Source organism: Penaeus chinensis, chromosome 5, assembly GCF_019202785.1.
Source record: "Penaeus chinensis breed Huanghai No. 1 chromosome 5, ASM1920278v2, whole genome shotgun sequence".
Taxonomy (NCBI): domain Eukaryota; kingdom Metazoa; phylum Arthropoda; class Malacostraca; order Decapoda; family Penaeidae; genus Penaeus; species Penaeus chinensis.
The window spans coordinates 19334629-19344286 of NC_061823.1; the positions used below are offsets into that span (position 1 = coordinate 19334629).

At 35.6% G+C, this 9658-nt stretch overlaps 1 protein-coding gene across 2 annotated transcripts in view; it reads left to right on the forward strand.

Moving 5' to 3' along the window:
• The window catches only part of LOC125025355 (ADP-ribosylation factor GTPase-activating protein 1-like), a 34382-nt gene extending 28731 nt beyond the window's left edge, over window positions 1-5651 (forward strand). For both annotated transcript variants that reach the window (XM_047613316.1, XM_047613317.1), the window contains one exon: window positions 1-5651. This exon is cut by the window's left edge and continues 1138 nt beyond it. The gene's annotated coding sequence lies outside the window, so the exon portion shown is untranslated.
• Window positions 5652-9658: the final 4007 nt, after the last annotated feature.

Consider the following 9658-nt stretch of genomic DNA (forward strand, 5'->3'; position numbering starts at 1 on the left):
ACAGTACTCATTATTCACAAAACAAACAAACAAAAAAAATTATGTAATGGTGGTGGTGACAGTTTGGTTGATTGGCGAGACACTTTGTTTTTCATACATTATAAGGAGAGACATAAAGCTTACTTGAAATTATAGCACACCAGTGAGAGGACTTCATTTCAGGAAACTTGCCATATAATTCATTTGATTCTTTTGGTTTAACACCCCCCCCCCCCCTTTCTTTTTTTTTTAAGGGTGTATTGTGTTTTGCTAAAATATATCTTAACTTTCTATAGTTTGCATCTTAATGGCATACAATCTAATTTTGTATATGAATGGCTGATCTTTGAGTGATTGTCTTCAGGGGCTAATGCAATAGGTCGATGATTAAGATTTCTTATGATTTTGTGCCTGAGATTTGTGTGCAATTTGCCACTTTTATTCACATAACCTCTATCTATCACATCTTACTTTCAGGTTTATTTTAGTTTCTGGTTTATTGATCTTGACCTGGGAATTATTGGGTCTGTTACTAAAAAAGTGATTCTATCCATTGAAATGCCAGTCTTTGATAGTGTGGATGCTACTAATAAGTGAACGGAAGATAAACCACAATATTTGAATATTGAGGATTTACATTGGACAACAAGAGATTGAATATGAAATATGTAATGTAAATGTCTAGACCTATAAGAAACTCATGAAAGAGAATTTTCAGAGTGGTAATCAAAGCTCAAGTTTATCTATGAAGTGGATAATGATTACAGTGTACATGAGAAAGATTGTAGGTGCAAAGTGAGGCTCAGGAACAAAGTTTTAGAAATAATTCAGAAGAAAAGACAATTATGAGAGTAACAAAATTCACAGATTGAAAAGAGACCACGTTTTGTTTTTCAGTTTAAGTAGACGTTTCAGGAAAGTGTTAATTTTTTTAGTCACACAGCTTAAGTTTTCTTTCCTTTTTGGCAGTAGTTGTCTTATGATCTTGTTTCATACCTAATAATTGCCAAGAACTTCTTGTGTTTGACAGTTTTGATATTTAAAAAAGAATTTAGGAAGGGAATGTATATTGAAAAGATTTTGCCTGAGTATATTGATATTGTATTAGTATAGAAACAAGCATTGCAGTGGAACTATTTGTTTTTCAGAGCATTAAAACCAATAGAAGTCAGGTTTAGAGCCACAGAGATTTTAACCCAGTGGTGCATTGTAATCCTATGATCTACTGTCGTTTTCTTTAGTGAATTTTGGTTGCAAATTGATGGGCACCCAAGTGCCTAGATACTAAATTCTCTGCTAATTTCTCATTCTTTTGATTTTTTTTTCTAATACTAGTTATATCAAATTTTGTTGTTAATGTTGACATTGTTATTATTATATTATTATTAATACTAATAGCAGCAAAATAAATTTAAGGAATATTTCTCACCATCAAGAAAAAATGATTTATTTATTTATTTATTGAGCATTTTGTGCTGCATCAACATCTAAGGTCATTAGCGGTGTATTCAAAATAGTGATAGGGTGGGGCCTGGGGACGAAGCCTACAGGTAAGAAAGTTTTTGCTTCAGTAAATAGACATTTATGGATTCCTAGGATGGTCAGTGGTCAAAACAAACAAATTACCATAATGCTGTATGATCTTTGAAGTCTGGTACAAGTATTGTGGCGATAAGGGTAAATATGAGTCAACAATTTGGATAAGTGGACTGAAGGGGATGAAGAAAAGAAGGAAAAGGAAAGAGGGAGAAGAAAAGACCTTGCAAAATTAGTGAAGGGGAGGGCTGAGGTTCAAAGCAATGGGGATCCCTACATTGGGCCTCAGTCTCCACCTCCAAAGCCCCCCCCCCCCCCACACACACACCATGACAACGAGCTAGGGATGGGGGGGGGGGGGGTATCAAGAAAAAGGGTTAAAGGTAAGCTAGATAGGACTTATCACTGCCTCCTTGGCAATTAAACACTTGTGGAGCTGTGTTTAAAGGCAATAAAGAAACAAAAAGACACCATGGGCCTGTCATGTATTCATGCCATCTCATCAACATTGGGTTAATTGTGAAGATTAGGTTACTTTACATGGTTAGGTTTTAAGGGTTTCCTTGCTGTACAAAGAATATTATGAGATGTGAAACAAAGCAACATGTGTGTTCTCTTAAAAGAATCTTTCTTGGCCAACACATACAATATATCTGCAAAGGCACTTCTAGGGATTGCAGAGAAGTTTGATGGTTTCTTAAGAGCTTGGTAGAGAAAAGAAATTATTGATACCAAAAATTTAACTGAAAGTGTGCTCTGGTATTATTTGGAATATCTGAATGAAATTAGTAGCTTCAGTTGTTATGTGGAGTAGTTGTATAAAAAGGTCCCAGATGTATACAGTGTCATTTATTAAAAGAATAGACAGACTAAATATTCATATTTTTTTTTTGGGGGGGGAAATTAAGATAAATATATGCCACTGTCTTCATGGCACAATGGACACAGCATTTACTAAAACAAAGGAATATACATATATTTCTTTTCTCGGTCGTTCTTGATATTCAGTATCTATGATTTAATATTCCAATATAATTCCATACATTATAACTCAGTTTTGCTTTACTTTTTGGCACATGATTTAGATATTTCTGAACTTTGCATGCTTGGTTATGGGAATGTATACCTGTACACAGAAGCACTTTGTAAACTGCTAGAATACCACAGAGTCTTATTATCGTCCTTATTATACATGTAATAACAGCTGAGCATACATAGGGAATAATCACCAATATGATCACCAAGAACAGCTGTGACAGAAGTTACTGGTTCACATCAATATATTTGCTGTATTATGGTCAGTTATTGTTATTATTTTTAGTAATAGTGGTTTTATTAAATCTTGGGTATATAATAATATTCAGATGCTGGAAATTTATGGGGCAATGGAAGAAGAAGGAGTCAATTTATACTGGGGTACAAATTGTGTTCACTGAAATTTTCCTGTTTCTCCTTTCTGGTCTTAGCGTAAGCTTGACAGTAATATCATGCATGTATTTCTTTACTTGTATATGTGTATGTGTTCCTACTGTGCTGATGACATGAAATTGAAAACAGGATTGCATGTTCATAGAGAAAATACAAGTAATGATTGTGCACTGTAATTGCTATTGAGGCACTTCTGTGAAAAAGCTTCCAGCAAAATAGGTTTATCCTATTGTACATTTTGAAGTTCAAGCTATTACATTTCAAACCATGTATATGCACAAAGTAGTGCAGGTGTAATTAACCTTTTATCCTGCATAGTGATATCATATGATAATAAATAGAGGGTCATCTGTCACATAAGGCCGTCCTTTGCCCATTATTTAGAGCTCTATGAAAATAAAATTCTTCTATTTTGATTTATAGTATCACAACTAGTATGATCATAGGATGGGGATAATATTTACATACTTGAACTCACACCTTTTGAGGTGCTATTTGTGTATCTTACTGTTTGTGATATGATGCTGTCTGGCTGACACTCCAAGAGCAGATTTATGATTTAGTGTTTTTTTTGCTACTGGAAAATTTTATTGCAAGAATAGATTAAAAAGAAAGTGTATTCAAAGAAGAAGTGATGTAACAAACACTTATTACAATATAACCTACTGATTAAGAGCTACTTTATGTATCTAAGGAAAAACTGGTAAATATTTAGACTATTCGTCAAATTCGAGGTGCATCTTCCTGTAAACATATTGACTCAAGATATGAGCAGTGTAAGGCCTGCAGATATTTAAAAGCAACTTTCCTTACTTGCTGAGTATGCAAACCCTAATGAATGGTTAATGGTCAAAAGAAAAGAAAAATGTGTTTAGACATCAAAGGTCGTATAGCACAACAGGAAAGTATAGTAGTGAAAAGGAAACTTTAATGAATTCTCAGTACTGAATGTGAATTTTTCCAATTAATGAAATATATTTGTTTTATAATAACTTTACTTACTAGGTTTTAATAATGATCATGATGACATGCTTGGTAAAATATATTGTTCAGGTGTGGACATCATACTCGGCTTGATATTCTTTGGTATATACCTCAGAATGTATTTTTATTTTTTGTGTCTATGGTCTGTGTCTTTGTGTTTTAGGAGGATAGGAACCATCATATATCATTGTATATCATAATATATTCCCCTATATTTTGTGTAGAGAGTTAATAATATACATTACAAGAAGTGCATCGGTGTCAATTATTGTGTGTGAAATATTTGCTGGTTGGCAACTAGAAAGACTACTCTTTTACACCCCCCCCCCCCCCCAGCTTTGTACATCAAATAATACTATTTTCAGGCTTTTAGCAGTCGTTTTGCAATTTGTTTTCTGTGTATCATTATCTTTAGATTTCATCAGTCACTAATTTATAACCTTACACTTTTTTTTTTTGCTTTTAGGATTCTTGGTATTTTTAAAGGTTTCTTATATGTTAAAGTACAGAACTGAGAGGTAAGTGTTTATTGGAGCAAAAAGTTTCTGACAGATGAAGTTTTTATAATATTGTCAATTATTAAAAAAATGGCTAGAATGCTCTTGGAACTGATAAGTATATTCAACAATTAGTGTGATCTGCTGCAGAATTTACAATAACTCATTTGGGTATAACAGTATGTGAAGTATAAGAAATTGTCTGTAGTTGCTCATGTGGTTGTTCCTTATGCAAATGAAATGTTATGCTCTGTTAAATGCTATTTCAAGTGGAGCTGATGAACAGGGGTGGTTGCAGAACACATCTTGCTTTCTTACTTGCCTCTTGATAAAAAGCTTGGAATGCTGTGTGTAGTTTAAAAGTAAATGAAATGTTACACATTGCATGGCTTTAAGAACTTTTTAGACCTATGATAAATTTGCCTCCTCTGCATATAAATGATAACATACAGAGTATTCTGCTGGTTTGTGGAACTCGAAAAGACTGACTTGTTTTGGAGTCGGCGCCTGCCTATGATAAATTATAGCTTTTCTAACTTTGATACATATCTGGTAATTTTTATAAGAAACTAGAATGAACTGAACTCATGAAAGCAGAGCAGAAATGAAATACCTTATAATGTGTATTCTGGTGCCATGTTCCAGCTGTATCATGTGCCATAGTTCATATTATATTTTCCAAAAGTGTAAAACCAGGTCTTGAAATAAGCCTAAAGGGTACTGTACTTAAATTTGGATATATAAGAAAGAAAAAAGTTCTTTGCTTGGACCACTTCACACAATTTTAGTGAAATGTATACATGATTATTGGTGAACTTGAAGTGCAAGACGTATGAATTTACTAATTCTCTAAGTATCAATGAGGATGTAACATTTACTAACATTAAAATTCTAAGGTATTATGTCTTTAAGTTAAATATGTGGGTAGGATTCAAAGGAACCACATATTTTGCTGACTCTTGAAATCCAAAATTCTATACAAAGAAATAAGTTGATCAAATACTGTCAGAAGATGCTTGGTTCATTCTGCTCTGAAGCATTTTGTACTAGTAATGGTCTGCCGTATATGGTGTTCGACTTGTTTACTAGACCTATCTATATGTAACATTATTAAAGTTTATTTTCATATTCTAAACACTACCTGGATGATTATATCTTATGAAGTCGTGCTTTGATTTCTTGCTTTAACTTTAAATTATGAAATATTTAATAAAGAATAATGACAAAGTTTTGTATTTTATCCACAATCATTTATCAATTTTAATACCCACTATGAAAAAGTACTTCATTTCCAGGATTAAATATCACTCCTTTCTTGGCTGTCAAATACAAAGTTCAACATTGACATTTATTCTACTAGTTTCCTTCAAAATATATTTTTTTACCGATATCAAATGTGCCTTGTCGCACGTGAACAAAAACAAAACCTCACACACAGACTCCAAACGTCCCACTTACGTAGACACCTCACTTGACACTCACAAAGACATCCTTGAATCGTGCACAACAACCAGGACAACTGATAGAGGTATCGCTAGCAAACCTGACATCTTGCTAACAGTTTGGAGTGACCCGCTAAAATATGTTGTTTACTTACAAAACAGTTTTATAAAGACAAGACTGGAAACCACCACCAAGTACCAACTGCATTGTATTTATTTTTACCTAACCTGCAAGGTGCTGACGTATCCAGAGAGAGCAGATAGTGTGTGTGTGTGGGGGGGGGGGGGGGGAAGCTGCCGTTCCCTTTTACGTGGTTGCGCCTAACTTTGTAATGCGAAAAAACTAGTGTTAAAAAACGTTAAAGACGAGTCGCTCGCAGCACCAAAACAAACAATAGATTAAGAGAGCCATGCATTATAAACAAAGTGCATTATCACAAAGTGAAACAAACAAGCTCATTAAAAATTTATTCACATTTGGGTACGACATATGCTATCCGTCATACCCGTTAAAACCTGTGCAGAATTCCCATGTCCGCTGACGACGTGGGGGTGATTATCCAACTGCTGCTACCCTGTAGTTGACGGGACTAATTGTACATTAGCTATTCAGGTCATTTTGATAAATCCTTTTCTCTTTTATTTACTATAACAACCACATGGTTTTGATTATGTTATCGTACAGTATACTACACTTTGGTTAATGACAGCTACCTGAAAGGCGAGTATGATATAAGACGTATTTTTAATTGATACAGTAACTACTACAAGTCGCTAGACTGCTTGCTCAGTCCTCTTGTCCATATATTTTACATCTCCCCTTTTGTCTTCACTTCTTGTCTATTCACCTTCATTCCTTCCTGTAAAATAGCAATGTATCGTCCAGGAAATGTATAACCAAAAGGATAAGCGACGGAGGAGAGCAAGAAGGAAAAGAAGACCAAAACAAGGTCAGCTGCATGTGGGTCGGGCGTCGACACCTGGCAGACAGGAACAGCTGTTTTCCGCCAACACTTGCGGCCTGTATGACATCCACGCATACCAGCATTTAGGTTTTCATGCCAACACTTGCCGCAGCCTTTACACTCATCCAAAAACCAAAGTTCTAGATAAATTCCTCCTTTTCACCGTTTGAAGTGTCAATCATGGAAGACTAAAATGCGACCGTGTCATTGGCAAGTGTCAGTAGGTGTAAATCAGCCGGTGAGCAAGACGGATGGCTGTGATCCGTATCCTGGGAGACAATATAATGCTACAACTTTCGAAGTGATGATGGATTGCCGTCTAGGAGAGTCGCGCAACAATGTGCAGAAGAGATGCTGAAGGAAGTTTGAGAATTAGACCACATACATTGAATAGGGGGAACATGATCTGAAGTCAGGCTAGTCATGGTGACGGTGCCACCTGCCGAGGAATTTTATTAATGTCGGAAGGACGAATACCTCTTTTGACCCTATTTTTATTCTTGATATATATATGAATATATGTATATGTATATATATATATATATATATATATATATATATATATATATATATATATATATATCGAGAGACAGAGAGGCCAAAAGAAACAGCAGATAAATAGAAGGAATTAAGAACATGCAATTTCAATATTACAAAATAAAATAAATCGTTTCTAAAACATTTCTTCATGTTTGCACAACAGTACTCTACGAATGCTATATCCACTACAAGGGAATCATTTGAGGTCTCTAATACTCTCGGACTGTTACAAATATTATGCTATAATATGCCATTTGCGCCTCGATTCCTCTCCGCAAAAGAAATCCTTTTACTTTACCACTGACAATAATAACAGTTGTGATAGCAATAATAGTAATGGTGAAATTATCTTCATAGTAATGGTAATGATAATAATGAGGGCGAGGAGGAGAGTGATAATAATGAGGGCGAGGAGGAGAGTAATAATAAAAAGACCTTGAAGAACACAAGAGATGGAACTACTGTGGGTCAAGAACGATTTGCAACTAAAATGTGTGGGCAAAGGAACGAGACCATCCTCTGTTGGCGAATCGAAATCCACCGACATAGACATATTTAAAGGACACAAGGTATTTATCGAAATAATATTTTTTTTGCGTTAGATATATAGACCTCGGACCTTCAAAGACCTCATGTTTCACACAACCACAATGAGGATTAATATTACTGGTACCTTTAACTGTTTTTCAAATCATAACATTAGCTAATAATCAACTCGTACGAATAACTAAATTTGAAATGCATTCACTAACATGACGTCGGGAGGTCAAATGAGAGACCAGAAGTATGCTCATCTTTTCTACAGCACGTTACTTTAGGAAAGGTATGAGCTGAAATGACACCGAGACGTCACGCACCTTCCTGTGGAAATAGCCCGCATACATTCTTTGACAGTTTAAAACATTCCGGAAAACACATCTTTTACAGGAATTTGGGTGAATAAGGGAATTCAAATGTCTGTATCTTGGAATCGATGTTTAGATCACTTCATAACATTTTCAGGTTAGTTATACTTGCAGATGTTTATGAGCTTACGTTATTCTATTTATGTAGATTTATATTACTAACTCCATGAATTTTAATACATTTCAAACAGGAAAGAAAAGTGTTTTCTTATTTATTTTTTAAAGACATTTTGGTCGCGACCCTGGGATTGGGAACCACTGCCCTACATCATCGCCTCCAATATCTCACGCACTATTCATTATAGCAAATTACAGTTCGGAATCTTAACTTATAACGTAACTTGTAGCCCTAATTCACACTGCCTGTAACTTTGATACCATCGAGTCAGTGGTTATCGCTACTATCTACTCCAGCGTGTACCGCTCCAGCATGCAGCGCCTTCGGGCCCTCCGAACTTTTTTCGGTGGTAGCGACAGGCTCCGAGAGGCACTTAAGCGTCCCGGGCAGAGCGAAATCTAGCGGTTGACCCTTCATGTCTCAGAACATCAAGTTCTCAGCGTACTACTTCCTTTCGACAGCTGTCAGTTTTCTTCGCAAGAGTGATCTCAATGGCCCTTCAGTTTTCCTCTTTATCTCGATGGCCTCTTATTTTCTCTCTCCTCTGTCCCTTGGGGATTTGTTAACGGCAAACTAGATTCTCAAAGAGCAGAAAATACTTTGCTTTGACTTCTGGGCCTTGGCCGGTACAAAGCTGAGTAGCTGATCATTTTCACGCCCCCTCCAGCCTCTCGCCAAAACACAGTGTCCGCTCTTCACCGCCTGAACAATTCCGACTGTGGTATCAGTTTATCATTGAATCATAAACACTGGACGGATTTCAATTAAATTCTTCTCTTCTGCCACGTTTCTATTTCACCTTGGATATTATCTGTACAGATACAGACATGGCGAGTAGAAAACCACCGTTCATAATAAATGTCTTGAGCTACATCACATAGCGTTACGGTTTGTCACGAAATAGACGTTTTTTAGACAAAAAGCCAGATATTACAAGAGCAATATGGGCAATCAAACAACATATCAACAATTGGCAAGTATATTTATTAGTTAAATTCCATGTTATGATTCAACTGCGGGCAAGGATCACATGGATAAATAATAAGTCGTTTGTGGGCATCTTTGGGGACATCAAATACAATCTAATAGGCTACGCAGCGCAATCTAAAACAGCGCCCATCTTATGACAACTGGCAGCAGTGAGTACCACTGACAGTGAGTGAATATACATGCATGTACTACTACGTAAATGAGTGTATATAATATATGTGTGTAAATATGTGTATGTACATGTATATATATACAGATATATTCAGATACATAT